Consider the following 27,718-nt stretch of genomic DNA (forward strand, 5'->3'; position numbering starts at 1 on the left):
TTCTGCAGAAAATGCAGATGTATGGGATTGGGGGTGATCTAGGAAATTGGATCAGGAATTGGCTAGCGGATAGGAAACAGAGGGTGGTGGTTGATAGTAAATATTCATCATGGAGTGCGGTTACAAGTGGTGTACCTCAGGGATCTGTTTTGGGGCCACTGCTGTTTGTAATATTTATTAATGATCTGGATGAGGGTATAGTTGGGTGGATTAGCAAATTTGCTGATGACACCAAAGTCGGTGGTGTGGTAGACAGTGAGGAAGGGTGTCGTAGTTTGCAGGAAGACTTAGACAGGTTGCAAAGTTGGGCCGAGAGGTGGCGGATGGAGTTTAATGCGGAGAAGTGTGAGGTAATTCACTTTGGTAGGAATAACAGATGTGTTGAGTATAGGGCTAACGGGAGGACTTTGAATAGTGTGGAGGAGCAGAGGGATCTAGGTATATGTGTGCATAGATCCCTGAAAGTTGGGAATCAAGTAGATAAGGTTGTTAAGAAGGCATATGGTGTCTTGGCGTTTATTGGTAGGGGGATTGAATTTAGGAGTCGTAGCGTTATGTTGCAACTGTACACAACTCTGGTGCGGCCGCACTTGGAGTACTGTGTGCAGTTCTGGTCCCCACATTACAGGAAGGATGTGGAGGCTTTGGAGAGGGTGCAGAGGAGGTTTACCAGGATGTTGCCTGGTATGGAGGGGAGATCCTATGAGGAGAGGCTGAGGGATTTGGGATTGTTTTCGCTGGAAAGGCGGCGGCTAAGAGGGGATCTTATTGAAACATATAAGATGATTAGAGGTTTAGATAGGGTGGATAGTGATAGCCTTTTTCCTCTGATGGAGAAATCCAGCACGAGGGGGCATGGCTTTAAATTGAGGGGGGGTAGTTATAGAACCGATGTCAGGGGTAGGTTCTTTACCCAGAGGGTGGTGAGGGATTGGAATGCCCTGCCAGCATCAGTAGTAAATGCGCCTAGTTTGGGGGCGTTTAAGAGATCCGTAGATAGGTTCATGGATGAAAAGAAATTGGTTTAGGTTGGAGGGTCACAGTTTTTTTTTTTAACTGGTCGGTGCAACATCGTGGGCCGAAGGGCCTGTTCTGCGCTGTAATGTTCTATGTTCTATGTTCTATGTTAATACATGTGACAATTAATCAAATCAAACCAGGCTTACTGGTTAATCTCTTTGGATCTGTGTGGAGTTTGCACATTCTCCCCATGTCTGCATGGGTTTCCTCCAAGTGCTCCGGTTTCCTCCCACAGTCCAAAGATGTGCAGATCAGGTGGATTGGCCAGGATAAATTGCCCTTTAGTGTTCAAAGATGTGTAGTTTAGGGGGAATTGGTGGAGTAAATACACGGGGTTTTCGGGATAGAGCCTGGGTAAGGTGGCCTGTTGGAGAGTTGGTACAAACTTGATGGGCCGAATCATAGAATCCCAACAATGCAGAAGGAGGCCATTTGGCCCATCGAGTCTTCACCAACAATAATCCCACCCAGGCCCTATCCCCACATCCCCAAACATTTACCCCGCTCATCCCGCCAACCTGCACATCCTGTGACACTAAGAGGTAATTTAGCATGGCCAATCAACCTAACAAAGAACAAAGAACAAAGAACAGTACAGCACAGGAAACAGGCCCTTCGGCCCTCCAAGCCTGTGCCGCTCCTTGGTCCAACTAGACCAATCGTTTGTATCCCTCCATTCCCAGGCTGCTCATGTGACTATCCAGGTAAGTCTTAAACGATGTCAGCGTGCCTGCCTCCACCACCCTACTTGGCAGCGCATTCCAGGCCCCCACCACCCTCTGTGTAAAAAACGTCCCTCTGATGTCTGAGTTATACTTCGCCCCTCTCAGCTTGAGCCCGTGACCCCTCGTGATCGTCACCTCCGACCTGGGAAAAAGCTTCCCACTGTTCACCCTATCTATACCCTTCATAATCTTGTATACCTCTATTAGATCTCCCCTCATTCTCCGTCTTTCCAAGGAGAACAACCCCAGTCTACCCAATCTCTCCTCATAGCTAAGACCCTCCATACCAGGCAACATCCTGGTAAACCTTCTCTGCACTCTCTCCAATGCCTCCACGTCCTTCTGGTAGTGCGGCGACCAGAACTGGACGCAGTACTCCAAATGCGGCCTAACCAGCGTTCTAGACAGCCGCACATCTTTGGACTGTGAGAGGAAACCAGATCACCCGGAGGAAACCCAGGCAGACATGGGGAGAACGTGCAAACTCCACACAGACATTATTTGATTCTATGATTTCTATGATTTCCATGATAAACAGTAACCCGAGCCAGGAATTAAATTTCGGTTCTGTCATCAAGCCAGTTTTGTATCCATTTAGCTACCTCACCCTGGATCCCGTGAGTTTTAACCTTATGCAACAACCTACCATGCGGTACCTTGACAAAGGCCTTGCTAAAGTCCATGTAGATAACATCAACTGCACTGCCCTCATCTACCTTCTTGGTTACCCCTTCAAAAAACTCAATCAAATTTGTGAGACATGATTTTCCACCCCAAAGCCATGCTGACTGTCCCTAATCAGTCCTTGCGTCTCTAAATGCCTGTAGATCCTGTCTCTCAAAATACCTTCCAACAACTTACCCACCTCAGGTGAGAGGCTCACTGGCCTGTAGTTCCCAGGCTTTATCCTGCACCCTCCAATCTTCAGGCACCTCACCTGTGACTATCGATGATTCAAATATCTCTGCTAGGGGACCTGCAATTTCCTCCCTAGCCTTCCACAATGTCCTGGGATACACTTCATCAGGTCCCGGAGATTTATCTACCTTGATGCGCTTTAAGACTTCCAGCACCTCCTTCTCTGTAATATGTACACTCCTCAAGACATCATTATTTTTGTCCCCAAGTTCCCTAACATCCATGCTTTTCTCAACAGTAAATACTGATGAGAAATATTCATTTAGGATCTCACCCATTAAGTTAATGCTGGTTAAGCCAGCATTTCCTGTTTTTATTTCATTTGAAGTCTGCATTTGCTGCGGTGGCAATGTGGACGTGTTTGATAAGGGCTTATTTTCATAGGAGGCTGTGAATAATTTGCAATTCCATGACCTTGCTACTTTGCCTGGCCAACTCCCTTTAATAAACATACTCCCTGAAACCCAGAAAAGGTTTCCAAATCACAAGTTAATGGCTAAACGTTGAGAAAACATTTCCATCTGTGTGATCAGTTGGACTCTGCCCTGTCCCATTCAGTTGCACTCATGGACCTGTCTCTGATCTTCTCCCCGCTTCTCTCCCTCGCCTCTCACCCTGTTTGGTTCACAGTCTCAGTTGTCCTGCTTCTCACCGTCAGGTTGCAAAGGAGAGGATGGTGGCGACCGAGGGACTGTCCCGTGGATCTCACTGGCAAGACAGCCATTGTCACTGGAGCGAACACAGGTAAGAGTTTATCTCATCCTCGCCCAGTCAGTAACGCTGCCCTTCCTGATTCCGAACTCTTCGAATCAATCCCAACTCCAGGATCTCAGCCCGATAAGTCCAGGCTGAATTTTCCATGGAGTGCAGAGGGACAGGATGAGGTGCTGCGGATGAAGCGTTAAACCAAAACTCCATCGCTGATTGCGGCAGCTGTTTTTTTTTCTCTTTTTCTTTGCATGTCTGTAGAGTCTAATTGGAGATAAGGGTGGGTTTGTGGGGGGAGGTGTGGGGGGGGGGGGGGGGGTAACGCAGGGTGTGTCGGAGAGTGCTGTCGAATTAATATTAGGAAAAGTGAGTTAGAACAAAGAACAAAGAAAATTACAGCACAGGAACAGGCCCTTCGGCCCTCCAAGCCTGCGCCGATCATGATGCCTGCCTAAACTAAAACCGTATGCACTTACGGAGTCTGTATCCTTCCATTCCCATCAGATTCATGTATTCGTCTAGATGCTCCTTAAATGCCGCTATCATATCCGTTCCCACCACCTCCCTGGGCAGCGTATCCCAGACATTCACCGCCCTCTGTGTAAAAACATTTGCCTTGCCCACCTCGAAACTTTTCCCCAAGTACCTTAAACCTACATGCCCTAGTTCTAAGCTTTTCTACCCTAGGAAAGAGCATCTGACGATCCACTCTGTCCATGCCACTCATAATCTTGTAAACCTCTATCAGGTCACCCCTCAATCTCCGTCATTCCAGTGAGAACAAACCAAATTTATCCAACCTGATAAAAGTCTACAAGATTATGAGAGGCATGGACAGAGTGGATATTCAGAAGCTTTTTCCCAAGTTGGAAGAGTCAATTACTAGGGGGCATAGGTTTAAGGTGCGAGGGGCAAATTTTGAACGAGATGTACCAGACAAGTTTTTTACACAGAGAGTGGTGGGCACCTGGAACTCGCTGCCAAGGGAGGTAGTGGAAGCAGATACAATAGTGAGTTTTAAGGGGCATCTGGACAAGTGCATGAGTAGGATGGGAATAGAGGGATATGGTTCCTGGAAGGGTAGGGGATTTTACTCCAGTTGGGCAGCATGGTTGGTGCGGGCTTGGAGTGCTGAAGGGCCTGTTCCTGTGCTGTAATTTTCTTTGTTCTTTACGAGAAATAAACAAAAAAATAACTGATGCATGTAAAAATGGTACAGCAATTATCATGGGGGATTTTAATCTACATATCAATTGGTCAAACCAGTTCAGTCAAGGCAGTCTTGAGGAGGAGTTCATAGAATGTATCCGCGATAGCTTCCTAATGGAACCTATGTAGGGGGATTGAATTTAGGAGTCGTAGCGTTATGTTGCAACTGTACACAACTCTGGTGCGGCCGCACTTGGAGTACTGTGTGCAGTTCTGGTCCCCACATTACAGGAAGGATGTGGAGGCTTTGGAGAGGGTGCAGAGGAGGTTTACCAGGATGTTGCCTGGTATGGAGGGGAGATCCTATGAGGAGAGGCTGAGGGATTTGGGATTGTTTTCGCTGGAAAGGCGGCGGCTAAGAGGGGATCTTATTGAAACATATAAGATGATTAGAGGTTTAGATAGGGTGGATAGTGATAGCCTTTTTCCTCTGATGGAGAAATCCAGCACGAGGGGGCATGGCTTTAAATTGAGGGGGGGTAGTTATAGAACCGATGTCAGGGGTAGGTTCTTTACCCAGAGGGTGGTGAGGGATTGGAATGCCCTGCCAGCATCAGTAGTAAATGCGCCTAGTTTGGGGGCGTTTAAGAGATCCGTAGATAGGTTCATGGACGAAAAGAAATTGGTTTAGGTTGGAGGGTCACATTTTTTTTTTTTATCTGGTCGGTGCAACATCGTGGGCCGAAGGGCCTGTTCTGCGCTGTAATGTTCTATGTTCTATGTTCTATGAAGGAGCAAGCTATCCTAGATCTGGTCCTGTGTAATGAGACAGGAATAATTAATGATCTTACAGTTAGGGATCCTCTCGGAAGAAGCGATCACAGTATGATTGAATTTAAAATACAGATGGAGCGTGAGAAGGTAAAATCCAATACCAGTGTCTTGTGCTTAAACAAAGGAGACTACAATGGGATGAGGGAGGAGTTGGCTAAGGTAGACTGGGAGCAAAAACTTTATGGTGGGACAATTGAGGAACAGTGGAGGACTTTCAAAGCGATCTTTCACAGTGCTCAGCAAAAGTATATACCAGAGATAAGGAAGGACTGTAGAAAAAGAGATAATCAGCCATGGATATCGAAGGAAATAAAGGAGGGATCAAATTGAAAGAAAATGCATACAAAGTGGCAAAGAATAGTGGGAACCTAGAGGATTGGGAAATCTTTAAAGGTCAGCAGAAAGCCACGAAAAGAAGGGGGATGTGAGAACTGGAAATGAGAAAATGGCTGAGGCATTGAACAGGTATTTTGTGTCAGTCTTCACAGTGGAAGACACAAATAACATGCCAAAAATTGATGACAGGAAGGCTATGGCAGGTGAGAACCTAGAAACTACCATTATCACAAAAGAGGTAGTGTTGGGCAAGTTAATGGGGCTAAAGGTAGACAAGTCTCCTGGTCCTGATGGAATGCATCCCAGGTACTAAAAGAGATGGTGGGGGAAATAGCAAATGCACTAGTGGTAATTTATCAAAATTCGCTGGACTTTGGGGTGGTTCCCGCAGATTGGAAAACAGCAAATGTGACGCCACTGTTTAAAAAAGGAGGTAGACAAAAGGCGGGAAACTATCGGCCGGTTAGCTTAACATCTGTAGTAGGGAAAATGCTTGAATTTATCATCAAGGAAGAAATAGCGAGACATCTGGATATAAATTGTCTCATTGGTAAGACGCAGCATGGGTTCATGAAGGGAAGATTATGTTTGACTAATTTGGTGGAATTCTTTGAGAACATTACATGTGCAGTGGACAATGGGGAACCTGTGGATGTGGTGTATCTGGATTTCCAGAAGGCATTTGACAAGGTGCCGCACCAAAGACTGCTGCATAAGATAAAGGTGCACGGTGTTATGGGTAATGTATTAGCATGGATAGAGGATTGGTTAACTAACAGAAAGCAAAGAGTGGGGGTAAATGGGTGTTTTTCTGGTTGGCGATCAGTGACTAGTGGTGTGCCTCAGGGATCAGTGTTGGGGCCACAATTGTTTACGATTTACATAGATGATTTGGAGTTGGGGACCAAGTGTAGTGTGTCAAAATTCACAGATGACACTAAGATGAGTGGAAGAGCAAAGTATGCAGAGGACGCTGAAAGTCTGCAAAGGGATACAGATAATCTAAGTGAGTGGGCGAGGGTCTGGCAGATGGAGTAAAATGTTGGTAAATGTGAGGTTATCCATTTTGGTAGGAATAACAGCAAAGTGGACTATTATTTAACTGGAAAAAATTGCAGCATGCTGCTGTGCAGAGGGACCTGGGTGTCCTTGTGCAAGAATCACAAGGAGTTGGTTTGCAGGTGCAGCAGGTAATTATGGAACTTTGTCCTTCATTGCCAGAGGGATGGAGTTTAAAAACAGCGAGGTTATGTTGCAGCTTTATAAGGTGCTGGTGAGGCCACACCTGGAGCACTGTGTACAGTTTTGGTCTCCTTACTTGAGAAAGGATATACTGGCACGGGAGGGGGTGCAGAGGAGATTCACTAGGTTGATTCCGGAGTTGAGAGGGTTGGCTTATGAGGAGAGACATAGTAGACTGGGGCTGTACTCATTGGAATTCAGAAGAATGAGGAGAGATCTAATAGAAACATATGAGATTATGAAGGGAATAAATAAGATAGAAGCAGGGAAGTTGTTTCCACTGGTGGGTGAAACTAGAACTAGAATCATAGAATCATAGAAACCCTACAGTGCAGAAGGAGGCCATTCGGCCCATCGAGTCTGCACCGACCACAATCCCACCCAGGCCCTACCCCCACATATTTACCTGCTAATCCCTCTAACCTACGCATTTTAGGATTCTAAGGGGCAATTTTTAACCTGGCCAATCAACCTAACCCGCACATCTTTGGACTGTGGGAGGAAACCGGAGCACCCGGAGGAAACCCACGCAGACACGAGGAGAATGTGCAAACTCCACACAGACAGTGACCCGAGCCGGGAATCAAACCCGGGACCCTGGAGCTGTGAAGCAGCAGTGCTAACCACTGCGCTACCGTGCCGCCAACTAGGGGACATGGCCTCAAAATAAGGGGAAACAGATTTAGGACTGAGTTGAGGAGGAACTTCTTCACACAAAGGGTTGTGAATCTGTGGAATTCCCTGCCCAGTGAAGCAGTTGAGGCTACCTCATTGAATGTTTTTAAGGCAAGGATAGATAAATTTTTGAACAGTAAGGGAATTAAGGGTTATGGTGAGCGGGTGGGTAAGTGGAGCTGAGTCCACGAAAAGATCAGCCATGATCTTATTGAATGGCGGAGCAGGCTCAAGGGGCCAGATGGCCTACTCCTGCTCCTAGTTCTTATGTTCTTATGTTCTTTGTTCCCTCCTCATGGCTAATACCCTCCAGACCAGGCAACATCCTGGCAAACCTCTTCTGTACCTTCTTCAAAGCATCCACATCCTTCTGGTAGTGTGGCGACCAGAATTGTACACAATATTCTAAATGTGGCCTAACAATGACCTGTGAATTTTTATACTCAATGCCCTGACCGATGAAGGTAAGCAATGCTGTATGCTTTGTTGACCACCTTATCCACCTGTGTTGCCACTTTCAGTGATCGGTGTATATGTAGGGAGGAGTTATACAATAAATGGCAGGGTCATCAGGAGTATAGAAACACAGAGAGACCTCGGTGTGCAAGTCCACAAATCCTTGAAGGTGGCAACACAGGTGGAGAAGGTGGTGAAGAAGGCATATGGTATGCTTGCCTTTATAGGACGGGGTATAGAGTATAAAAGCTGGAGTCTGATGATGCAGCTGTATAGAACGCTGGTTAGGCCACATTTGGAGTACTGCGTCCAGTTCTGGTCGCCGCACTACCAGAAGGACGTGGAGGCATTGGAGAGAGTGCAGAGAAGGTTTACCAGGATGTTGCCTGGTATGTAGGGTCTTAGCTATGAGGAGAGATTGGGTAGACTGGGGTTGTTCTCCTTGGAAAGACGGAGAATGAGGGGAGATCTAATAGAGGTATACAAGATTATGAAGGGTATAGATAGGGTGAACAGTGGGAAGCTTTTTCCCAGGTCGGAGGTGACGATCACGAGGGGTCACGGGCTCAAGCTGAGAGGGGCGAAGTATAACTCAGACATCAGAGGGACGTTTTTTACACAGAGGGTGGTGGGGGCCTGGAATGCGCTGCCAAGTAGGGTGGTGGAGGCAGGCACGCTGACATCGTTTAAGACTTACCTGGATAGTCACATGAGCAGCCTGGGAATGGAGGGATACAAACGATTGGTCTAGTTGGACCAAGGAGCGGCACAGGCTTGGAGGGCCGAAGGGCCTGTTTCCTGTGCTGTACTGTTCTTTGTTCTTTGTTCTTTGTACGTCAGATCTCTCTGCCTATCAATACTCCAAAGAATTCTACCATTTACTGTATAATTCCTACATGCATTAGACCTTCCAAAATGCATTATCTTACACTTGTCCAGATTAAACTCCATTGGCCATTTTTCTGCCCAAGTCTCCAACCGGTCTATATCTTGCTTTATCCTCTGACAATCCTCTTCAATATCCGCAACTCCACCAATTTTTGTGTCATCTGCGAACTTACTAATCAGACCAGCTACATTTTCCTCCAAATCAGTTATGTATACTACGGAAAATTAATGTCCCAGAACTGATCTCTATGGGACACCTCTAGTCACAGCCTTCCATTCGGAAAAGCACCCATCTACTGCTACCCTCTGTCTTCTATGGCCAAGCCAGTTCTGTATCCATCTTGCCAACTCTCCTCTGATCCCGTGTGACTTCACCTTTCGTTCCAGTCTACCGACCTCCCCATCACAAAACCATGCTGTCTATCACTAATAAATCCATTGGTTTCCAAAAGTGAGTAAATCCTGTCCCTAAGAATCTTTTCCAATAATTTCCCTACCACTGACATAAGGCTCACCGGCCGATAATTTCCCGGATTATTTCTGCTGCCCATCTTAAACAATGGAACAGCATTGGCTATCCTCCAGTCCTCTGGAACATCACCTGTAGCCAATGAGAATACAAAAATTTCTGTTCAAGGCCCCTGCAATTTCCTCCCTTGCCTCCCTCAGCATTCTGGGGTAGATCCCATCAGGCCCTGGGGACTTATCTACTTTGATGCTTTTTAAGATGCCCAACCCCTCTTCCTTTTGACATGATCCAGAAAATCTACGCACCCTACCTGAGGCTCCTCATCAATCAAGTCTCTCTCTTTGGTGAATATTGAGGCAAAGTATTCACCCATTTCCTTTGGTTCCACGCATAGATTCCCTCCACTATCCTTGAGTGGGCCAACACTTTCCCTGGCTACCCTCTTGCAATTTACATATGTACAAAATGCCTTAGGATTTTCCTTAATCCTGTTTGCCAAGGACTTTTCATGACCCCTTTTAGGCTTCCTAACTCCTTCCTTAATTTCCTTCCTACTTTCTTTATATTCTTCAAGGGCTTCATCTGTCCTAAGCCTTTTAGACCTTAAGAATGCTTCTTTTTTCTTTTTGACAAGGCTCATAATATTCCTTGTTATCCGATACTTGTCACACTTGTCCTTCGTCCTCACATTTTCTCACTGGAAAATGAGGCTGGAGAAGTAATAATAGGAAACAAAGCAATGGCAGAGGAACTGAATCGTTACTTTGCATCAGTCTTCACGGTGGAAGACACCAGTGGGATGCCAGAGCTCCAGGAGAGTCAGGGGGCACAGATGAGTGCAGTGGCCATCACTAAGGAGAAGGTTCTGGGGAAACTGAAAGTTCTGAAGGTGGATAAATCACCTGGACCGGATGGACTACACCCCAGGGCTCTTAAAAGAGAGCTGAGGAATTCCAAGATGGCGCTGGAGTGAGGCGGCCTTTTGCAAGCTGTGCCCATATCTTCTAATTCCATCTTTTACACTCGTTCTATGCTTCTAAAACTTCATTCTAACTCTTTTATATGCTCTAACAATGCTTTTGTGCAATTTCATACAGGTTTGGTGATCCTTCGACTGTCAGACTTTTGAATGGACTTACCTTGTATTAAGTTTGTCTTTCTCTCGCTATGATTGTAACACTACATTCTGCACTCTCTCGTTTCCTTCTCTATGAACGGTATGCTTTGTCTGTATAGCACTCAAGAAACAACACTTTTCACTGTATGTTAATACTTGTGACAATAATAAATCAAATCAAATCAAATCAAAGGAAATTGTGGAGTCATTGGTGGTGATCTTTCAGGAATCACTGGAGGCAGGGAGGCTCACAGAGGACTGGAAAGTAGCTAATGTAACACCGCTGTTTAAGAAGGGAGGGAGGCAGCAGATACAAAGAACAAAGAACAGTACAGCACAGGAAACAGGCCCTTCGGCCCTCCAAGCCTGTGCCGCTCCTTGGTCCAACTAGGCCAATCGTTTGTATCCCTCCATTCCCAGGCTGCTCATGTGACTATCCAGGTAAGTCTTAAACGATGTCAGCGTGTCTGCCTCCACCACCCTACTTGGCAGCGCATTCCAGGCCCCTACCACCCTCTGTGTAAAAAACATCCCTCTAATATCTGAACAAAGAACAAAGAAGAACAAAGAACAATACAGCACAGGAACAGGCCCTTCGGCCCTCCAAGCCCGCGCCGCTCCCCGGTCCAGGATTGAATCCTGAATCCAGGATTCCCGCCCAATTTTCCAGCCTATCTACATACCAATATCCTATCCACCGAGCTGTCCCTCACAGCTACGATGCTTTGTTCATTACAACCTATTAACTTACCCCCACCCCCCCATTCCAGACCATGTGATCTCCAGGGAGAGGCGAAAACCCAGAGTGAAAAACCGCAGGGCCAATATGGGGAAAAAAAAATCTGGGAAATTCCTCTCCGACCCCCTGAGGCGATCGAAACGAATCCAGGAGATCACAATGGCCCCGATCGGAAAATTCCAAACTAGACCACTCTTTTGTATCCCTCCATTCCCACTCCGTTCATATAGCTGTCGAGATAAGTCTTAAACGTTCCCAGTGTGTCCGCCTCCACCACCTTGCCCGGCAACACATTCCAGGCCCCCACGACCCTCTGTGTGAAATATGTCCTTCTGATATCTGTGTTAAACCTCCCCCCCTTCACCTTGAACCTATGACCCCTCGTGAACGTCACCACCGACCCGGGGAAAAGCTTCCCACCGTTCACCCTATCTATGCCTTTCATAATTTTATACACCTCTATTAAGTCTCCCCTCATCCTCCGTCTTTCCAAGGAGAACAACCCCAGTTTCCCCAATCTCTCCTCATAACCAAGCCCCTCCATACCAGGCAACATCCTGGTAAACCTCCTCTGTACTCTCTCCAAAGCCTCCACGTCCTTCTGGTAGTGTGGCGACCAGAACTGGACGCAGTATTCCAAATGCGGCCGAACCAACGTTCTATACATCTGCAACATCAGACCCCAACTTTTATACTCTATGCCCCGTCCTATAAAGGCAAGCATGCCATATGCCTTCTTCACCACCTTCTCCACCTGTGACGTCACCTTCAAAGATCTGTGGACTTGCACACCCAGGTCCCTCTGCGTCTCTACACCCTTTATGGTTCTTCCATTTATCGTGTAGCTCCTCCCTACATTATTCCCACCAAAATGCATCACTTCGCATTTATCAGGATTGAACTCCATCTGCCATTTCCTTGCCCAAATTTCCAGCCTATCTATATCCTTCTGTAGCCTCTGACAATGTTCCTCACTATCTGCAAGTCCTGCCAGTTTTGTGTCGTCCGCAAACTTACTGATCACCCCAGTTACTCCTTCTTCCAGATCATTTATGTAAATCACAAACAGCAGAGGTCCCAATACAGAGCCCTGCGGTACACCACTAGTCACAGGCCTCCAGCCGGAAAAAGACCCTTCCACTACCACCCTCTGTCTTCTATGACCAAGCCAGTTCTCCACCCATCTAGCCACCTCCCCCTTTATCCCATGGGATCCAACCTTTTTCACTAGCCTACCATGAGGGACTTTGTCAAATGCTTTACTAAAGTCCATATAGACAACATCCACGGCCCTTCCTTCGTCAACCATTTTGGTCACTTCTTCAAAAAACACCACCAGGTTCGTGAGGCATGACCTCCCTCTCACAAAACCATGTTGACTATCGTTAATGAGTTTATTCCTTTCTAAATGCGCATACATCCTATCTTTAAGAATCTTCTCCAACAACTTCCCCACCACGGACGTCAAGCTCACCGGCCTATAATTACCCGGGTTATCCTTCCTACCCTTCTTAAATAACGGGACCACATTGGCTATCCTCCAATCCTCTGGGACCTCACCTGTGTCCAGTGACGAGACAAAGATTTGCGTCAGAGGCCCAACTATTTCACCTCTCGTCTCCCTGAGCAGCCTTGGATAGATTCCATCAGGCCCTGGGGATTTGTCAGTCTTTATATTCTCTAACAAACCTAACACTTCCTCCTTTGTAATGGAGATTTTCTCCAACGGTTCAACACTCCCCTCCGAGACACTCCCAGTCAACACATCCCTCTCCTTAGTGAATACCGACGCAAAGTATTCATTTAGGATCTCCCCTACCTCTTTGGGCTCCAAGCATAAGTCCCCACTTTTGTCCCTGAGAGGTCCGATTTTTTCCCTTACAACCCTTTTGTTCCTAACGTATGAATAAAATGCCTTGGGATTCTCCTTAATCCTGTCTGCCAAGAACATTTCGTGACCCCTTTTTGCTCTTCTAATTCCCCGTTTGAGTATTTTCCTACTTTCATTATACTCCTCCAGAGCTCCCTCCGTTTTTAGCTGCTTGGACCTAACATACGCCTCTCTTTTCCTTTTGACCAGTCCCTCAATTTCCCTGGTTATCCACGGTTCTCTAATCCTACCCTTCCTATCCTTCTTTTTTACAGGCACATGCTTGTCCTGTAGCCCTAACAACCGTTCCTTAAAAGACTGCCACATACCAGATGTGGATTTACCCTCAAACAGCCTCTCCCAATCAAGAGCTGCCAATTTCTGCCTGATCCCAATAAAGTTAGCCTTCCCCCAATCCAACTCCTTACCCTTGGGACACCACTCATCCTTTTCCATCACTATCCTAAAGCTAACAGAATTGTGGTCACTATTTGCCACATGTTCCCCGACCAAAACTTTGAAGACCTGACCGGGTTCATTCCCCAGCACCAGGTCCAGTATAGCCCCCTCTCTAGTTGGGCTGTCCACATATTGTTCCAACGAACCCTCCTGTACACATTTTACAAATGCCTCACCATCCAGAGTCCCTGCCCTCAGCGATTTCCAGTCTATACCAGGGAAATTGAAGTTTCCCACTACAACAACCCTATATTTCCTGCACCTATCCAGTATCTCCTGACATATCCATTCTTCCACTTCCCTTGGGCTGTTGGGGGGCCTGTAGTACACCCCCAACATAGTGACTGCGCCTTTCCTGTTTCTAAGCTCCACCCAGAGTGACTCGCTACACGACTCCTCCGAATTGTCCTCCCTCTGCACCGCTGTAATATGCTCTCCAACCAATACCGCTACTCCCCCACCTCTTTTGGCCCCTCCTCTGTCTCGCCTAAAACACTTGTACCCTGGAATATTCAGCTGCCAGTCCTGTCCCTCTTTCAACCAAGTCTCCGTCACCGCAACCACATCCAAATTCCTCGTGCGCATTAAGGCCCCAAGTTCGTCTGTTTTACCTGCTACGCTCCTTGCATTGAAGTATAAGCACTCCAGACCCCCAGGCTCAGTGAGGTCGTCCTCCCCCAGAGTGCTCTTCTTCTTTGCCAGCCTTGTCCCAGCCCCAAGCTCGTCCCCAGCCACCACACTTATAGACCTAATAGTTTGATCCCCACCCCCCTGCCACACTAGTTTAAACCCCCCCGAACTGCATTAGCAAAGCTCCCAGCCAGGATATTTGTGCCCTTCCAACTTAGTTGTGACCCCTCCCTCTTGTACAGGTGCCATCCTCTCCTGAAAACCTCCCATTGGTCTATGAAAATAAAGCCCTCCCTCCTGGACCAGTCCTTTAGCCAGGCATTCATTTGAACCAACTCCCTATTCTTATCCTCACTGGCACGAGGCATTGGGAGCAGCCCAGAGATGGCCACCCTAGTGACCCTACTTTTTAACCTATTTCCCAACTTCCTGAATTGCTCCCTTAGGACCCCCCTACTCTTCCTATCTACGTCATTTCCACCAATGTGTATAATGACATCCGTTTCTTTATCTTCCCCTTTTAAAATGCCTCCTATCCGCTCGGAGACATCTGTGACCCCAGCACCAGGTAGGCAGACTACCATCCTGGAGTCCCGTTCGCCCCCACAGAATCGCCTGTCTGTGCCTCTAACTGACGCATCCCCCACCACTATCGCTCTCCTAACCCCTCTCTTCCCTTTCCGGGCCACAGAGCCTGACTGTGTGCCAGTGACCTGGTCACTGTGTCTTACCCCTGGAGAGGCACACTCCTCCACACTATCTAAAACTATCTGAGTTATACTACACCCCTCTCACCTTGAGCCCGTGACCTCTCGTGAACGTCACTTCTGATCTGGGAAAAAGATGGCAAATTATAGGCTGGTTAGCCTGACTTCGGTCATTGGCAAGATTTTAGAGTCCATTATTAAAGATGAGATCACAGAGTACTTGGAAGTGCATGATAAAGTAGGACTGAGTCAGCACGGCTTTGTCAAGGGGAGGTCAAGTCTGACAAATCTGTTAGAATTCTTTGAGGAGGTAACAAGGAAGTTAGATAAAGGAGAACCCATGAGTGTGATTTATTTAGATTTCCAGAAGGCCTTTGACAAGGTGCCTCATGGGAGACTGTTAAATAAGCTAAGTGCCCATGGTGTTAAGGGTAAGATCCTGGCATGGATAGAGGATTGGCTGACTGGCAGAAGGCAGAGAGTGGGGATAAAGGGGTCCTTTTCAGGATGGCAGCCGGTGACTCGTGGTGTGCCTCATGGGTCAGTGCTGGGACCACAACTTTTCACAATATACATTAACGATTTGGAGGAAGGAACTGAAGGCACTGTTGCTAAGTTTGCAGATGATACAAAGATATGTAGAGGGACAGGTAGTATTGAGGAAGCAGGGGGGCTGCAGAAGGACTTGGACAGGTTAGGAGAGTGGGCAAAGAAGTGGCAGATGGAATACAATGTGGAAAAGTGTGAGGTTATGCACTTTGGAAGGAGGAATGGAGGCATGGACTATTTTCTAAATGGGAAATGCTTAGGAAATCAGAAACACAAAGGAACTTGGGAGTCATTGTTCAAGATTCTCTTAAGGTTAACGTGCAGGTTCAGTCGGCAGTTAGGAAGGCAAATGCAATGTTAGCATTCATGTCAAGAGGGCTAGAATACAAGAGCCGGGATGTACTTCTGAGGCTGTATAAGGCTCTGGTCAGACTCCATTTGGAGTATTGTGAACAGTTTTGGGCCCCGTGTCTAAGGCTGGGCTGGCTTGGAAAGGGTCCAGAGAAGGTTCACAAGAATTATCCCTGGAATGAAGAGCTTGTCGTGCGAGGAACGGTTGAGGACTCTGGGTCTGTACTCTTTGGTGTTTAGAAGGATGATGGGGGATCTTATTGAAACTTACAGGATATTGCGAGGCCTGGATAGAGTGGACGTGGAGAGGATGTTTCCACTAGTAGGAAAAACTAGAACCAGAGGGCACAACCTCAGGCTAAAGGGATGATCCTTTAAAACAGAGATGAGGAGGAATTTCTTCAGCCAGAGAGTGGTGAATCTGTGGAATTCTTTGCCGCAGAAGGCTGTGGAGGCCAGGTCATTGAGTGTCTTTAAGACAGAGATAGATAGGTTCTTGATTAATAAGGGAATCGGGGTTATGGGGGAAAGGCAGGAGAATGGGGATGAGAAAAGTATCAGCCATGATTGAATGGCGGAGCAGACTCAATGGGCTGAGTGGCCTAATTCTGCTCCTATGTCGTATGGTCTTATGATCGCTAGGTGCATGCTGGTCCTGAATTCCAATCAACTGACATTTGAAAGACTCCCATACGTCGGATGTTGATTTACCCTCAAACAATCTCCCCCAATCTCCAGATCCCGTCTAATGTTGTTGTAGTTAGTCTTCCCCCAATTTAACACCTTTGCCTGAGGACCACTGTTGTCCTTATCCACAGTGGAATTATGGAATTATGATCACTGTTCTCTCATATTCTATGGTTATTCTATAATTTACTGCCTCAGATATCTCTGCCCAAGCTTGTGTACATTCCATCAGTTACTGTACAACATTTCTGAAATATTCCCCAGTCTCCACCGAGTGGGAAATTTGCTATAATGCAAGATTCCGGAGTCTATATATTACTGAAGGTGCTTCACTGACAGAGTGCCTTTCCAAACTCCTGGAGTGGGTTCCAAGCAGTGAAGTGGTTTTTGAAGGATAGTCACGGATATAACAAAGTCTGTGGCTCCAAGTCCAACCCGAGGAGCATTGAATCCCTGACTGACCTGCACTGCCAGAGGCTCACTTTTCTGATGATATATTAAAACGTTGACCCTCTCAGGTATCATTGTAGATCCCAAGGCCACAATTTGGAGAAACCCAGAGGAAATCTCCCGCATTTAAACATCAACCAATATTAATATTTATTGACTACAGCTCAGCCTTCAACACCATTATTCCTACAAAACTCATCTCCAAACTCTGTGGCCTGGGCCTCAGCTCCTCCCTCTGCGACTGGATCCTGAACGTCCTAATTCACAGACCACAATCAGTAAGGGTAGGCAACAACACCTCCTCCACGATCATCCTCAACATTGGTGCCCCACAAGGCTGTGTTCTCAGCCCCCTACTATACTCCTTATACACCGATGACTGTGCAGCCAAATTCGATTTTCAGGTTTGCTGACGACACCACCGTAGTGGGTCGGATCTCAAACAATGACGAGACAGAGTACAGGAATGAGATAGAGAATCTGGTGAACTGGTGCAGCAACAATAATCTCTCCCTCAATGTCAACAAAACGAAGGAGATTGTCATCGACTTGAGGAAGCGTAAAGGAGAACATGCCCCTGTCTACATCAACGGGGATGAAGTAGAAAGGGTCAAGAGCTTCAAGTTTTTAGGTGTCCAGATCACCAACAACATAGAACATAGAACAGTACAGCACAGAACAGGCCCATCGGCCCACAATGTTGTGCCGAGCTTTGTCCGAAACCCAGATCAAGCTATTTCCTCCCTATCATCCCGAAGTACTCCATGTGCCTATCCAATAGCTTCTTAAATGTTCCTAAAGTTTCTGACTCCACTATCCCTGCAGGCAGTCCATTCCACACCCCAACCACTCTCTGAGTAAAAAACCTACCTCGGACATCCTTCCTATATCTCCCACCATGAACCCTATAGCTATGCCCCCTAATTACCGCTCCATTCACCCGAGGAAATAGTCTTTGAACGTTCACTCTATCTATCCCCCTCATCATCTTATAAACCATGCTCAAGTCTCCTCTCAACCTCCTCCGCTCCAAAGAGAAAAGCCCAAGTTCCCTCAACCTTTCCTCATAAGACCTACCCTCCAAACCAGGCAGCATCCTGGGAAATCTCCTTTGCACTCTTTCCAGTGTTTCCACATCCTTCTTGTAGTGAGGTGACCAGAACTGCACACAATATTCCAAATGTGGTCTCACCAAGGTCCTGTACAGTTGCAACCTGTCCTGGTCCCTTCCATGCCGACACTATAGTTAAGAAAGCCCACCAACGCCTCTACTTTCTCAGAAGGCTAAGGAAATTTGGCATGTCAGCTACGACTCTCACCAACTTTTACAGATGCACCATAGAAAGCATTCTTTCTGGTTGTATCACAGCTTGGTATGGCTCCTGCTCTGCCCAAGACCGCAAAAAACTACAAAGGTTCATGAACGAAGCCCAGTCCATCACGCAAACCAGCCTCCCATCCATTGACTCTGTCTATACTTCCCGCTGCCTCGGCAAAGCAGCCAGCATAATTAAGGACTCCAAGCACCCTGAACATACTCTGTTCCACTTCCATCTGGAAAAAGATGCAAAAGTCTGAGGACATGGACTCGAGAACAGCTTCTTCCCTGCTGCCATCAGACTTCTGAATGTCCCTACCATATGTTAAGCTGACCTTTCTCTACACCCTAGCTATGACCGTAACACTACATTCTGCACCCTCTCTTTCTCTATGAACGGTATGTCTTACCTGTACAGCGCGCAAGAAATAATACTGTTCACTGTACTGTATGTGATAATAATAAATCAAGTCAAATGAAACAAAGCAGATGAGCCAGTCATGCTGCCCAGGGCGGCACGGTGGCACAATGATTGGGCGGCAAAGGTGGCATGATGGTTAGCACTGCTGCCTCACAGCTCCCGGGACCTGGGTTCGATTCCCGGCTTGGGTCACTGTCTGTGTGGAGTCTGCACATTCTCCCCGTGTCTGCGTGGGTTTCCTCCGGGTGCTCCGGTTACCTCCAAAGATGTGCCAGTTAGGTTGATTGGCCCTGTTAAATTGCCTGTTAGTGTTCCGGGATGCATAGGTTAGAAGGACTAGTGGGGTAAATGTGTGAGGTTACAGGGATAGGGCCTGGGTGGGATTGTTGCCGGTGCGGATGCGATGGGGCGAATGGCCTGTTTTTGCACTGTCGGGATTCTATGATTAGCACATTGCTGTTTCTGGGAGCTTGCTGTGTGTAAATTGGGTATGTGCATTTCCTGACTGGGTCTTCATTGGTTCTAAAGCACTTTGGGATGTCCTGTGGTCTGCAACAACGCTAAATAAATGCAAATTCCTTCTTTTTTATTGAGGATAAAAGAGTGTTTGGCTGCTCTCAAACTGAGGTGTCAGACGTGATTTCTATCCTCCTCCACATCCTATTTGCCACCTCATTTTATATTCCATTCCTTCTGCAATAAAGGCCGATCTTCCACGTGTCTTCCTAACTAGCTCTCCCTACGCTCTGACCTATTTTGACTGTGGTACAAGCACACCCAGATCCCTCTGTACCACAGAGTTCTCCAGTCTCTCTGTTTAATAACATTCTGCTTTTCTCTTCTCCCTGCCAATGTGGACAATCTCACGTTTTCCTACATTATACACCATCTGCCAGAATGTTTCCTGCTCATTCTAATCCCTCCAAATCTCTCCCCACACAGATTGTGCACTAAGGCAGACTTTTGTATGTTTCCATAGCGAATAATTCCTGGAACACATCGCGAGCTTGACACCATAGAAACACAGAAACATAGAAACCGGAAGCAGTTTCGAGCCTGCTCCGCCACTCATTTTGATCATGGCTGATAATCAAATTCAATATCCTGATCCCCCTTCCCACCATATAAAATCTCTTCAGTGCAGAAGGAGGCCATTTGGGCCATCGAGTCTGCACCAACAACAATCCCACCTAGACCCTATTCCCGTAACCCCATGTAAATATGTGGGGGTCTCAGAACATTGTATTAGCAATTTTGAAAAACCTGAGGGTCGATAAGTCCCCTGGGCCAGATGGGATATATCCTAGGATTCTTTGGGAGGCAAGGGATGAGATTGCAGAGCCTTTGGCTTTGATCTTTGGGTCCTCACTGTCCACGGGGATAGTGCCAGAGGACTGGAGAGTGGCAAATGTTGTTCCTCTGTTCAAGAAAGGAAATAGGAATGACCCTGGCAATTATAGGCCGGTTAGTCTTACTTCGGTGGTCGGTAAGCTAATGGAAAAGGTCCTGAGGGATAGGATTTATGACCATTTGGAAAGATGCAGCTTAATCCAGGATAGTCAACACGGATTCGTGAAGGGGAAGTCTTGCCTCATAAATTTGATTGAATTTTTTGAGGAGGTAACTAAGTGTGTAGATGAAGGTAGAGCAGTTGATGTCGTATACATGGATTTTAGTAAGGCGTTTGATAAGGTTCCCCATGGTCGGCTCATGAAGAAAGTAAGGAGATGTGGGATAGAGGGAAATTTGGCCAATTGGATAAGTAACTGGCTATCTCATAGAAGTGGAGATGCCGGCGTTGGACTGGGGTAAACACAGTAAGAAGTTTAACAACACCAGGTTAAAGTCCAACAGGTTTATTTGGTAACAAATACCATTAGCTTTCGGAGCGCTGCTCCTTCGTCAGATGGAGTGGAAACCTGCTCTCAAACAGGGCACAGAGACACAAAATCAAGTTACAGAATACTGATTAGAATGCAAATCTCTACAGCCAACCAGTTCTGCTTTCTTGCATGTTTGTAGAAACTTGATGTCTGTGTCGATATGCGCGACCTTGTTAGAGATCCTCTCCACTTGGAGCCAGCAGTTTGCGGTGTCGATGGTAGTCATAGGACTCTGAAATCGGCCCCGCAGGTGGAGGAGGTGGTTAAGAAGGCGTATGGTGTGCTGGCCTTTATCAATCGAGGGATTGAGTTTAGGAGTCCGGGGATAATGATGCAGCTATATAAGACCCTCGTCAGACCCCACTTGGAGTACTGTGCACAGTTCTGGTCGCCTCACTATAGGAAGGATGTGGAAAAGATTGAAAGGGTGCAGAGGAGATTTACAAGGATGTTGCCTGGATTGAGTGGCATGCCTTATGAGGATAGGCTGAGGGAGGTCGGTCTTTTCTCCTTGGAGAGACAAAGGATGAGAGGAGACCTAATAGAGGTGTATAAGATGTTGAGAGGCATAGATCGGGTGGACTCTCAGAGGCTTTTTCCCAGGGTGGAAATGTCTGCTACGAGAGGACACAGGTTTAAGGTGTTGGGGGGTAGGTACAGGGGAGATGTTAGGGGTAAGTTTTTCACACAGAGGGTGGTGGGCGAGTGGAATCGGCTGCCGTCAAGGGTGGTGGAGGCGAACTCAATAGGGTCTTTTAAGAGACTCCTGGATGAGTAGAATAGAATAGAATCATAGAAACCCTACAGTGCAGAAGGAGGCCATTCGGCCCATCGAGCCTACACCGACCACAATCCCACCCAGGCCCTACCCCCACACAGTGGAGCTTAATAGGATGGAGGGTTATAGGTAGGTCTAGAAGGTAGGGATGTGTTCGGCACAACTTGTGGGCCGAAGGGCCTGTTTGTACAGTAGTTTTTCTATGTTTCTATGTTTCTATGTAGTCAAGATGTGGAGATGCCGGCGTTGGACTGGGGTAAACACAGTAAGAATTTTAACAACACCAGATTAAAGTCCAACAGGTTTATTTGGTAGCAAATACCATTAGCTTTCGGAGCGCTGCTCCTTTGTCAGATGGAGTGGACAATCACCAGGCAAGACTGTTCTCTTCCTGTGGGGGAGCACTTCAGCGGTCACGGGCATTCGGCTTCTGATCTACGGGTAAGCGTTCTCCAAGGCGGCCTTCATGACACACGACGGCACAGAGTCGCTGAGCAGAAACTGATAGCCAAGTTCCGCACACATGAGGACGGCCTAAACCGAGATGTTGGCTTTATGTCACATTATCAGTAACCCCCACAGCTTGCCTCCTGTCCTGTCTGGAGACAATACTCATCTCTTTAACCTGTGCTTAATGCTCCCTCCTCCACTCACATTGTCTGTATCTTTCAGAACTGGTTGGCTGTAGCGATTTGCATTCTAATCAGTATTCTGTAACTTGATTTTGTGTCTCTGTGCCCTGTTTGAGAGCAGGTTTCCACTCCATCTGACGAAGGAGCAGCGCTCCGAAAGCTAATGGTATTTGCTACCAAATAAAGCTGTTGGACTTTAACCTGGTGTTGTTAAAACTCTTACTGTATCTCGTAGAAGACAGAGGGTGGTGGTGGATGGAAAATCTTCATACTGGAGACTAGTTACCAGCGGTGTACCACAGGGATCGGTGCTGGGTCCTCTGCTATTTGTGATTTTTATCAATGACTTAGAGGAGGGGGCTGAAGGGTGGATCAGTAAATTTGCAGATGACACCAAGATTGGTGGAGTAGTGGATGAGGTGGAGGGCTGTTGTAGGCTGCAAAGAGACATCGATAGGATGCAGAGCTGGGCCGAAAAATGGCAGATGGAGTTTAACCCTGATAAGTGCGAGGTGATTCATTTTGGTTGGACTAATTTGAATGCGGATTACAGGGTCAACGGCAGGGTTCTGAGGAATGTGGAGGAACAGAGAGATCTTGGGGTTCATATCCACAGATCTCTGAAGGTTGCCACTCAAGTGGATAGAGCCGTGAAGAAGGCCTATAGCGTTTATTAACAGGGGGTTGGAGTTTAAGAGCCGTGGGGTTATGCTGCAACTGTACAGGACCTTGGTGAGACCACATTTGGAATATTGTGTGCAGTTCTGGTCACCTCACTATAAGAAGGGCGTGGAAGCGCTGGAAAGAGTGCAGAGGAGATTTACCAGGATGCTGCCTGGTTTGGAGGGTAGTTCTTATGAAGAAAGGTTGAGGGAACTAGGGCTTTTCTCTTTCGAGCGGAGGAGGATGAGAGGCGACTTAATAGAGGTTTATAAGATGATGAAGGGGATAGATAGAGCGAACGTTCAAAGACTATTTCCTCGGGTGGATGGAGCTATTACAAGGGGGCATAACTATAGGGTTCATGGTGGGAGATATAGGAAGGATATCAGAGGTAGGTTCTTTACGCAGAGAGTGGTTGGGGTGTGGAATGGACTGCCTGCAGTGATAGTGGAGTCAGACACTTTAGGAACTTTCAAGCGGTTATTGGATAGGCACATGGAGCACATCAGAATGATAGGGAGTGGGATAGCTTGATCTTGGTTTCAGACAAAGCTCGGCACAACATCGAGGGCCGAAGGGCCTGTTCTGTGCTGTACTGTGAGAAAAAAACCCACATCTTGGCTACAAGAGCAGGTTAGAGGCTAGGAATACTGCGGCGAGTAACTCACCTCCTGACTCCCCAAAGCCTATCCACTATCTACAAGGCACATGTCAGGAGTGTGATGGAATACTCTCCACTTACCTGGATGGATGCAGCTCCAACAACACTCAAGAAGCTTGACACCATCCAGGACAAAGTAGCCTTGCTTGATTGGCACCACATCCACAAACATCCACTTCCTCCACCACCAATGCTCAGTAGCAGCAGTGTGTACTATCTACAAGATGCACTGCAGCAATTCACCAAAGATCCTTAGACAGCACCTTCCAAACTCACAACCACTTCCATCTAGAGGGACAAGGGCAGCAGATACATGGGAACACCACCACCTGCAAGTTCCCCTCCAAGTCACTCAACATCCTGACTGGAAAATATATCGCCGTTCCTTCCCAGTCGCTGGGTCAAAATCCTGGAATTCCCTCCCTAACGGCATTGTGGGTCAACCCACAGCACGTGGACTGCAGCGATTCAAGAAGGCAGCTCACCATCACCTTCTCAAGGGCAACTAGGGATGGGCAATAAATGCTGGCCACCCAGCGACACCCGTGTCTCACGAATTAATAAAGAAAAATTGCATAGCACTCACTGGAGATTGGGGAAGTCTCTCCAACACGGTATCCCCGAACTGCAATATGACAGGTAAGGATGAAAGCAGGAGAGTGAAGACTCACCCAGCTGAATGGCAATGGAATAGTTTAAAACAGAAGCTTGTGATTAACCATATTGAAGACTGCGGTCAGGGGTTGGGAGGAGGTAGTTTACCATTGTATGTTTACCCAGGATATTGTTAGAGAGTGTGGAGAGATGGAATGTTCTAAAGGTTCTCCCCTCCTAGAATCATCAACACATGGAGCACAGAAAGAGGCCATGCGGCCCATCCACTCGGTGCTAGCTCTTTTACAGAGCAATCCAGTTCATCCTACTCCCTGCAGCCCGATAGCCTATTCTTGTTCAAATGTTGATCCAGTTCCCTAAAGGAAAATCATTGCAAAAAGAATAATTGTTCTGTTGACATGAACCTTTTTATTCTCTCGGTGCCCAGGTATCGGCAGGTACATTGCTCAGGACCTTGCCCAGAGAAATGCCCGTGTGATCCTGGCCTGCCGGAGTTTGGAACGAGGGGGGAGAACGGAGCGAGAGATCCGCCACAGGACAGGGAACAATAATGTTCACCTCCGCATTGTGGACACCAGCTCCATGGAGTCGGTTCGGAGGTTCAGCGAGCGGATTAAGAAGGAGGAGAAACGACTGGATATTCTTGTAAATAATGCAGCTGCCTCAGGTAAACATAAGAACATAAGAACTAGGAGCAGGAGTTGGCCATCTGGCCCCTCGAGCCTGCTCCACCATTCAATAAGATCATGGCTGATCTTTTTGTGGACTCAGTTCCACTTACCCGCCCGCTCACCATAACCCTTAATTCCTTTACTGTTCAAAAATTTATCTATTCTTGCCTTAAAAACATTCAATGAGGTAGCCTCAACTGCTTCACTGGGCAGGGAATTCCACAGATTCACAACCCTTTGTGTGAAGAAGTTCCTCCTCAGCTCAGTCCTAAATCTGCTTCCCCTTATTTTGAGGCTATGCCCCCTAGTTCTAGTTTCACCCGCCAGTGGAAACAACTTCCCTGCTTCTATCTTATCTATTCCCTTCATTATCTTATATGTTTCTCTAAGATCTCCCCTCATTCTTCTGAATTCCAATGAGTATAGCCCCAGTCTACTCAGTCTCTCCTCATAAGCCAACCGTCTCAACTCCGGAATCAACCTCGTGAATCTCCTCTGCACCCCCTCCAGTGCCAGTATATCCTTTCTCAAGTAAGGAGACCAAAACTGTACACAGTACTCCAGATGTGGCCTCACCAGCACCTTATACAGCTGCAACATAACCTCGCTGTTTTTAAACTCCATCCCTCCAGCAATGAAGGACAAATTTCCATTTGCCTTCTTAATTACCTGCTGCACCTGCAAACCAACTCCTTGAGATTCCTGCACAAGGACACCCAGGTCCCTCTGCACAGCAGCATGCTGCAATTTTTTACCATTTAAATAATAGCCCATTTTGCTGTTATTCCTAGCAAAATGGGTGACCTCACATTTACCAACATTGTACTCCATCTGCCAGACCCTCGCCCACTCACTTAGATTATCTATATCCCTTTGCAGACTTTCAGCGTCCTCCGCACACTTTGCTCTGCCACCCATCTTAGTGTCATCTGTGAATTCTGACACACGACACTTGGTCCCCAATTCCAAATCATCTGTGTAAATCGTAAACAATTGCGGTCCCAACACTGATCCCTGAGGCAATGTGAAGACTTGTCTGTATTCCCAGCCTGATCCTGCTCTCTGGAATTATGTTCCCAGACTGATCCTGCTCTCTGGAATTCTGTTCACAGTTTGATCCTGCTCTCTGGAATTCTGTTCCCAGTCTGATCCTGCTCTCTGGAATTCTGTTCCCAGTCTGACCCTGCACCGTGGAATTCTGTTCCCAGTCTGATCCTGCTCTCTGGAATTCTGTTCCCAGACTAATCCTGCTCTCTGGAATTCTGTTCACAGTTTGATCCTGCTCTCTGGAATTCTGTTCCGAGTCTGATCCTGCTCTCAGGAATTCTGTTCACAGTTTGATCCTGCTCTCTAGAATTCTGTTCCCAGTCTGATCCTGCACCCTGTAATTCTGTTCCCAGTCTGATCCTGCACCCTGGAATTCTGTTCCCAGTCTGATCTTGCTCTCTGGAATTCTGTTCCCAGTCTGATCCTGCTCTCTGGAATTCTGTTCCCTGTCTGATCCTGCTCTCTGGAATTCTGTTCCCAGTCTGATCCTGCACCCTGGAATTCTGTTCCCAGTCTGATCCTGCTCTCTGGAATTCTGTCCCCTGTCTGATCCTGCTCTCTGGAATTCTGTTCCCAGTCTGATCCTGCACCCTGGAATTCTGTCCCCAGTCTGATCCTGCTCTATGGAATTCTGTTCCCAGACTGATCCTCCTCTCTGGAATTCTGTTCACAGTTTTATCCTGCTCTCTGGAATTCTGTTCCCAGTCTGGTGCTGCACCCTGGAATTCTGTTCCCAGTCTGATCCTGCTCTCTAGAATTCTCTTCTCAGTCTGATCCTGGATAATGGAATTCTGTCCCCAGACTGATCCTGCTCTCTGGAATTCTGTTTCCAGTCTGGTCCTGCTCTCTGGAATTCTGTTCCCAGTCTGATCCTGCTCTCTGGAATTATGTTCCCAGACTGATCCTGCTCTCTGGAATTCTGTTCACAGTTTGATCCTGCTCTCTGGAATTCTGTTCCCAGCCTGATCCTGCTCTCTGGAATTCTGTTCCCAGTCTGATCCTGCACCGTGGAATTCTGTTCCCAGTCTGATCCTGCTCTTTGGAATTCTGTTCCCAGACTGATCCTGCTCTCTGGAATTCTGTTCCCAGCCTGATCCTGCTCTCTGGAATTCTGTTCCCAGTCTGATCCTGCACCGTGGAATTCTGTTCCCAGTCTGATCCTGCTCTTTGGAATTCTGTTCCCAGACTGATCCTGCTCTCTGGAATTCTGTTCCCAGTCTGATCCTGCTCTCTGGAATTCTGTTCACAGTTTGATGCTGCTCTCTGGAATTCTGTTCCCAGTCTGATCCTGCTCTCTGGAATTCTGTTCCCAGTCTGATCCTGCTCTCTGGAATTCTGTTCCCAGACTGATCCTGCTCTCTGGAATTCTGTTCACAGTTTGATCCTGCTCTCTGGAATTCTGTTCCCAGTCTGATCCTGCACCCTGTAATTCTGTTCCCAGTCTGATCCTGCACCCTGGAATTCTGTTCCCAGTCTGATCCTGCACCCTGGAATTCTGTCCCCAGTCTGATCCTGCTCTCTGGAATTCTGTTCCCTGTCTGATCCTGCACCCTGGAATTCTGTCCCCAGTCTGATCCTGCTCTCTGGAATTCTGTTCCCTGTCTGATCCTGCACCCTGGAATTCTGTCCCCAGTCTGATCCTGCTCTCTGGAATTCTGTTCCCTGTCTGATCCTGCACCCTGGAATTCTGTCCCCAGTCTGATCCTGCTCTCTGGGATTCTGTTCCCAGTCTGATCCTGCTCTCTGGAATTCTATTCCCAGTCTGATCCTGCTCTCTGGAATTCTGTTCCCAGTCTGATCCCGCTCTCTGGGACTCACTCCCACCCTATTCCCAGTCGGATACCAGGCTGGAAACTGCAATGAAATCTCTGTGCAGTGTGTTTCCAGGGAGTGAATTGAATGGATTGTGTGATGGTGAATTGTTCTCGGTTTAATTGTTGTTGGTTATCTTCTCTCTCAGGATTACGGCTCACAACCACTCCTGAGGGGCTGGAACAGACCATTGCCACGAACTACCTGGGCCCATTCCTCCTAACTAACCTGCTGCTGG

At 47.3% G+C, this 27,718-nt stretch overlaps 1 pseudogene across 1 annotated transcript; it reads left to right on the forward strand.

Annotated features, from left to right (window-relative positions):
* Nucleotides 1-3,108: 3,108 nt before the first annotated feature.
* On the forward strand, nt 3,109-27,718 carry LOC144488691 (retinol dehydrogenase 11 pseudogene; annotated as a pseudogene). The gene is made up of 3 exons (XR_013496639.1): nt 3,109-3,407; nt 24,378-24,617; nt 27,629-27,718. The product of XR_013496639.1 is annotated as a retinol dehydrogenase 11 pseudogene (transcript).

The sequence above is a fragment of the Mustelus asterias genome, unplaced genomic scaffold, assembly GCF_964213995.1.
Source record: "Mustelus asterias unplaced genomic scaffold, sMusAst1.hap1.1 HAP1_SCAFFOLD_1777, whole genome shotgun sequence".
In the NCBI taxonomy this organism is placed as follows: Eukaryota; Metazoa; Chordata; class Chondrichthyes; order Carcharhiniformes; family Triakidae; genus Mustelus; species Mustelus asterias.